The sequence below is a fragment of the Salmo trutta genome, chromosome 12 (genome assembly GCF_901001165.1).
Source record: "Salmo trutta chromosome 12, fSalTru1.1, whole genome shotgun sequence".
Taxonomy (NCBI): Eukaryota; Metazoa; Chordata; class Actinopteri; order Salmoniformes; family Salmonidae; genus Salmo; species Salmo trutta.
In genome coordinates, this window is record NC_042968.1 from 26,417,686 (window position 1) to 26,424,776 (window position 7,091).

The 7,091-nt window shown below is 39.3% G+C and overlaps 1 long non-coding RNA gene across 1 annotated transcript; it reads right to left on the reverse strand.

The window, feature by feature from the left end:
• Positions 1–3,047: 3,047 nt before the first annotated feature.
• LOC115202707 (uncharacterized) lies at positions 3,048–5,944 on the reverse strand. The gene is made up of 2 exons (XR_003880024.1): positions 5,910–5,944; positions 3,048–3,116 (listed from the first exon to the last, which is right to left on the reverse strand). It is a non-coding gene; the product is annotated as an uncharacterized LOC115202707 (long non-coding RNA).
• Positions 5,945–7,091: the final 1,147 nt, after the last annotated feature.

Consider the following 7,091-nt stretch of genomic DNA (forward strand, 5'->3'; position numbering starts at 1 on the left):
GAAATCAGCCAAGACCTCAGAATAAAATTGTAGACAACCACAAGTCTGGTTCATCCTTGGGAGCAATTTCCAAATGCCTGAAGGTATCACGTTCATCTGTACAAACAATAGTACGCAAGTATAAACACCATGGGACCACGCAGCCGTCATACTGCTCAGGAAGGAGACGCTTTCTGTCTCCTAGAGATGAACGTACTTTGGTGCGAAAAGTGAAAATCAATCCCAGAACAACAGCAAAGGACCTTGTGAAGATGCTGGAGGAAACAGGTACAAAAGTATCTACATCCACAGTAAAACGAGTCCTTTATCGACATAACCTGAAAGGCCGCTCAGCAAGGAAGAAGCCACTGCTCCAAAACCGCCATAAAAAAGCCAGACTACGGTTTGCAACTGCATATGGGGACAAAGATCGTACTCTAGTACAATGGAAATGTCCTCTGGTCTGATGAAACAAAAATAGAACTGTTTGGTCATGTTTGGAGGAAAAAGGGGGAGGCTTGCAAGCCGAAGAACACCATCCCAACCGTGAAGCACGGGGGTGGCAGCATCATGTTGTGGGGGTGCGTTGCTACAGGAGGGACTGGTGCACTTCACAAAATAGATGGCATCATGAGGGAGGAAAATGATGTGGATATATTAAAGCAACATCTCAAGAAATCAGTCAGGAAGTTAAAGCTTGGTCGCAAATGGGTATTCCAAATGGACAATGACCCCAAGCATACTTCCAAAGTTGTGGAAAAATGGCTTAAGGACAACAAAGTCAAGGTATTGGAGTGGCCATCACAAAGCCCTGACCTCAGTCCTATAGAAAATTTGTGGGCAGAACTGAAAAAGTGTGTGCGAGCAAGGAGGCCTACAAACCTGACTCAGTTACACCAGCTCTATCAGGAGGAATGGCCCAAATTCACCTAACTTATTGTGGGAAGCTTGTGGAAGGCTACCCGAAACGTTTGACCCAAGTTAAACAATTTAAAGGCAATGCTACCAAACACTAATTTAGTGTCTTCCGACCCACTGGGACTGTGATGAAAGAAATAAAAACTGAAATAAATCATTCTCTCTACTATTATTCTGACATTTCACATTCTTAAAATAAAGTGGTGATCCTAACTGACCTAAGACAGGGGATTTTTACTAGGATTAAATGTCAGGAATTGTGAAAAACTGAGTTTAAATGTATTTGGCTAAGGTGTATGTAAACCTCCGACTTCAACTGTATGTATGTAAGATGCATGTATGTATGTAAGTAAGACGTAAGTAAGATGCAACGAGAGAGACCAATAGGTATGATGTTAATGACTTAATATGACTGCATGAATTAATGCCTAAGACCTGGCCTTTACCCATTGACATGTTGCATCTTAACAAAGCTCTGTCAGGTTTTTAGTTTCACTCAGATTTCCCCTGCTGGATTTAGTGCTAATTCTCTAGAGCAGTTTTCTTGCATGACCAGTTCTGCTGAAATTATACGAACCTAATATCACCGGCACTCGGTATGCCATGCCCCTGTATTGAACCCATAACACTATTGGATTTTTAAATTCATTTCTGCATTCAGGATCCATTTGTTTTCACTTCATTGTTGCCTCCAGAGTCCTGTACCTCTCTCAGAGGATATGCAGCAATAAAGGAGAGAACAGCGGCCTGCAGAAAAGCAGAGGTATTTGTCTTTATAAGTCCTTCGTGATTCTGGCACTTATGAAGACCAATGTCGGTTAATATACGTACATCAACGGCTTTATTGCAGAACATGAGACCACAAGCAGGTTCAGTGCCTCAGGCTGCTCAAGGTCGGGCAAACCTGGAGCAGCGATTGGCCTTGTCTGTCAAGGACACCCCTACGTGATGGGGCAGTGGAAACATTTCCTGCAGTGCAGGGGAATACTTTTGGGTTATATCCAGCATGTATTAGGACATGGAGACTGGAAGAAAATGTAACTTTAACTTTAACTGTCTAAATATGGCATTTTTTCCCCTTGTTATTATTTTTAGAATATACTATGGATATTGTATTCTGATATAATTGAGATAATTAATGAAATATTCTTCAAGTATTTCATCCATTGTGGGAAATACTACCTAGAGATTTCAACATCAAATTGTTTTCCATTGATCAAGAGGAGTCGTCAGGCTCAATTTGTATTTGTTATTTTGGAGCCGAGATGACAACCCAACTCAATATCTATTTGTCATCACATTCGTAATTTATTTTGCCAATAAAAAGCCAGCAAGTGCATAAATATTGCATTTCCTAGAAGAAACCCCTTTCATATTTTAATTCACTGCTAGCAATTATTTTATTTCCATTACAGAATGTGACCATCAATCTGGATTAGTCCATTACTCTAAAGCTTCCAAAGGCACATATCACTTCTGCTCCTTGACTGCCCTGCACTTCTCTGAGAAAACATTTTAAGACAATACTTTTAAGTATGGATAACAGGAGAGAGTGTATGGAGGGTAGAGCTTTGAACCCCAACCATTCAGGCACCTTTTTCTTAATGGGACCAGGGTTGGCCCAGCTTGACTGTCAGGAGGGACTGTATGAATTGTCCCCATCGTAGTGTTTGCTTTTATTACTACGAGCCTGTGTAGAATGGGAGATAATACCATGATCCTGCCATGTTGCATGGATATGGGATGGCTAAGCCTTTTAGGTCGACACTATAGTGCCTGGTGGTTGATGTTCCCAGTAGTTGCAAGGTGGGAATTGATGCCTAAGATCTGTAGCTATGTAGGCTATCTTAGTAGTTTATAGTACTTTATGTTTACAGTCCTAATACATAGAATCAATGTAATCTGTATAGGGTAGCATCAAGACGCTATAGTGGGTTCACGTCTGTTACATTGCTAGCAGGCTGTAAACTTCCTTCTGCATTTAGAACATATTCATAGGCTGAATGCTGCACCTCAGAAGATCCTGACATCCCATTTCCAAAATGCACAGATACCTCCCTTTAAAAATTACATGAGTCAGAACCTGGAGCTCCTTCTCCCCCTGTGGCAGGTATGTCTATCTGTCTGTCCTGCAGGATTTAACCTCTTTATGGGCTTCACTGGAAATCCGGTTAGTGTATCGCAGAACCTCCAGCTCCATGTCAGTCTTAGTCAGTCGGCTGCAGGATTAGAAGGAACAAGGAGTCAAGGGCCTCTTCTCTATGTTCATTAGATTAGATCAACTGCTTAACGTTAGCATGCCAGGTGTAGATTACTATATTTTATCATGCACAAACACACATTATCTAGGTCTACAGTATAGCACCCAGCCAGAGGCAACAGTACCACCAAGAAAGCCAAAGCTGTGTGTGTGTGTTAGAGTGGGGGGCTGTGATAGAAAAAGTGATATGAAAGCCCATCTGTTCATAGCATTGGAAGTAAATCTATGTCGATGTTGAGGTGAAACTTCAATAAACAGGTGTATAATGAATTCAGCTAACACTCACATTACTCATCCTTTCCTCACTGCTGACACACACACACACACACACACACACACACACACACACACACACACACACACACACACACACACACACACACACACACACACACACACACACACACACACACACACAAACATGCACACAGGGAAATCAGCTTCTTACCATATTGTTAGTGAGGTGTTTTTCTGATTCTATTCTTGGTTATGGTTTCTACCACCATTTATGTCTTAATGATTCTCTTCACATTAGAGATGCAGTCACCACCTCAGATGACTCAGTGTGAAACAGCCACAGTAGACTAATAAGACTTTACAAAAATAGTTCCAAATAAGAAAATAAGTAGTAACCAATGGTTACGGGTGGATATTCTACAGAGTACTGTAACAGAACTATTCTAATGGGTGTTACATTTCATTTTTTACATTTTAGTCATTTAGCAGACGCTCTTATCCAGAGCGACTTACAGTAGTGAATGCATACATTTCATTTCATGCATTTTTTTTGTACATTTCATGTCCTTAATCAACCCCTCAAACTAACACACATCATACTGGTAAATATGAATTACCTCAAAAAGGCCTGGTTACAAAACTCTCATGCCTAAAAATATGATTTTATCTTTCCCCACTAGGAAACGTGCCTGAATGGTGATTTAGCTAATTTGAGAAAATGTCAGTTCATCAGGACGTTAAGGCCCTTGAACTCTCTTTGGTAATAAGTAAGGAGAGAAAGAAATGGAAAGTTTGCAGCAGAGAGGAGTGTAGCCATAATGAACCGTCTTCCTATAGAGGTAAAGGTCTGAGCCTAATGCCAGGGGCAGCCAGGCAAGCACGAAGACTATTACAGCTGAGAAGGCTGGCTTAGGGCTATGCCTGGGAGGCCATAAACAGCCCAGGGAAAAGCACTGGTTCTGACAGCATAAACACAATTACCTCAGGAGGCTGATGCTGCAATAGCTGCTGTCTCACTGGTGGGTCTGAGAGTAAAGATGCTCTAGAACTAACACTATGTTTTTATTGACTTAAACTATAGTGGTTATAAAAAATTGTGACATTTAAATGTCATTTCGGTTAATTTCCTGTACAACAGAGAGACATTTTGGTAAAACTCCTAAATCAAATGAAATTGTATTTGTCAAATGCGCCGAACACAACTTACCGTGAAATATGTACTTACAAGCTCTTAACCAAAGAAGCAGTTCAAGAAATAGAGTTAAAAAATACTTACTAAATAAACTGAAGTAAAAAATTCAACTAAAAGTAACACAATAAAATTACATAACAATAATGAGTCAATGTACAGGGGAGGACGTTAGTCGAGGTAATTTGTACATGTAGGTAGGGGTAAAGTGACTATGCATAGATATCAAAGCATTGGCTACAATATAACATGTTTTAGAGGGAATGGGGAGAAAGTCTGACACTTTAAAATCAGAGCTTCAGTTTTGGGCCATCTAGGTTCATAGAAGGAGCACTAACACAAATGACCGGAACCCGTTTTTACAGTTCAAGGGTGCAATCAAGAGGCGTATGGACTGAGATCTTTCTACAGTATATGGAATAAAATAACATGCACCAAATGGGATGTAGAAAGTCATTTGAAATGGCAGTGAAGCTTAAGAGGAAAATTGAGGATGGAGATGTTTCATAGCTTGACCATTAACTCTTCCTTATAATTTGCCTGGCCTTTGATCACACACAACCTACTGTATCTAACACGCCATGAAAATAAACATGAAAGGGTGCTGGGCGCCTGCAGATTCAAAGTACTTTACTGATCAAATTTAGCAAAAAAAAATCTAAACGTCTCCAAAATGCAGCTGCTCCTCCTGATTGTCTGGAATCTGGAAGTCTGAGAGATGAAAGCTTTTCAATTGACCCCCAACAGTTCAGAAATAGGTCTTGAACGTCTTTCACAAATACTTTTTTCAAAGAAAACTTCTTAAATAGTCGTAGCCAATATAAAATATTATCTATAACAGGATGGATGTGTTCTGATGGAAAACTACCTTCTACAAAACATTATTATGTCAAATCAGTGAGAAAGGTAACATGTAAGCTGAAAGAGAGTTGAATGATGCAGTTACTCTGTTATACTTTATTACATCAGAATACAGAACCTACCACTCTTTTCAGAATTACACAGAGGGTCCAAAGAGATTCAAATTCTCTATGAAGTTTCAATTAACAAGGATTCATTATTGTTCATTTAATCTTTTATTAAAGCGGCATTTCAGTATTTTATCAAAGCAATATTTGGATTTTTCTCAGTTTCGAGTTTGATGGACCATTTTTTTATTCAATTTCTGTAAAACAATCAGACCTTAATTGATTGATCAGAGATAATGAGCATGTCTGTCATTTCAGAAGTGTTTCAATCTTCAATTTGACAAAACAAATCACATAGTTAACACTGCAGAATCTCAGAGAGTGAAAGTGCAGCAAACAGAAACAAGTTGCAACTTACCATTCCACAATGACTGGATGCAGAAGAATGTTGTTCACTGGGAGTCTGAAATATCAGACGCAAGGTTGTGTTGTTGATCAAGGTACACAACCAAGATACTACAATTAGAAATACCACAGAAATGCCTTTGAAGTTTTTAAGACAGATTTCGAGACGTGCAGGAATATGCTTCCAAGCTCACTGTGCATTATATAGATTATCTTAAGAATGTATAGCTTAAGGGTAAAAGTTAGAGTATTTAATATTCTCTTGGGTGTAGACATTAACACCAAAGGCCTCTTATATTAAAATGAGGCTTCTATCCAAATGTGCAGATATTATCACAACTGTGCTGACAGCATTAACAGTTGACTGTTAAGTGCCACACTTCTATTTGGCTTCCATTAAGGAAGATGTCAAGAGTGTATTGGTTATGTTGTGGATAAAAGTGTGTGTGCATATGCAGACAGAGGACATTTTGCAAATATGAAAAGAACAGAAGAAAAAAATGAATGCCAACAGAACAGAAAATAATGTTGCTGCCATGAATTAATAACTCACAAGCAAGGAGCAAGATCTCAGTGTCAACCAAATTAGTTCCAGAATTAAATTAATCACCAACCAATCTGTATGCAGGAGCATTCACTGCATGCCGGTAATAAAACTCTGTCAACCTTGCTGAACAATGTACAATTACACTAATGAATAATTGATGCCAATTAAACGTACTGGCTGATTCCTTCAAAGGAGGCTTTGCGGCAGATACTCCCACTGTCTGTGTTCTGTCCACGCTGGAAGAAACATAATATACTTCCCAGGCCCACTTTCACATCTCAGTCTATTGCAGGAGTAGAACACTGTGTAAACGATTACTGTCTGTCTGGGTCTAAAAGGAAAATCAACTCATCCCAAATCATGACAACAAGCTTAGAGAGAAACGCCAATAGCACAACATTGATGCAGATTGTAGAGAACAAGTGTTTAAACAACAAAATATGGGTTTTACATGTTGGACCTGCAGTTCATTAAGACAAAGCTATTTGTATGTTAATACTGAATGACACACCCAGTATATTGAAAAAGTGAACGTGTGCAGCATGTTGGTAAGAGATACAGCATGATGACAGTTAACTCTGTGGCCTTTTCTGATCTAACTGACCCACATTGATTGAATTCACAGCATCTACATGTTACAAAGGGATT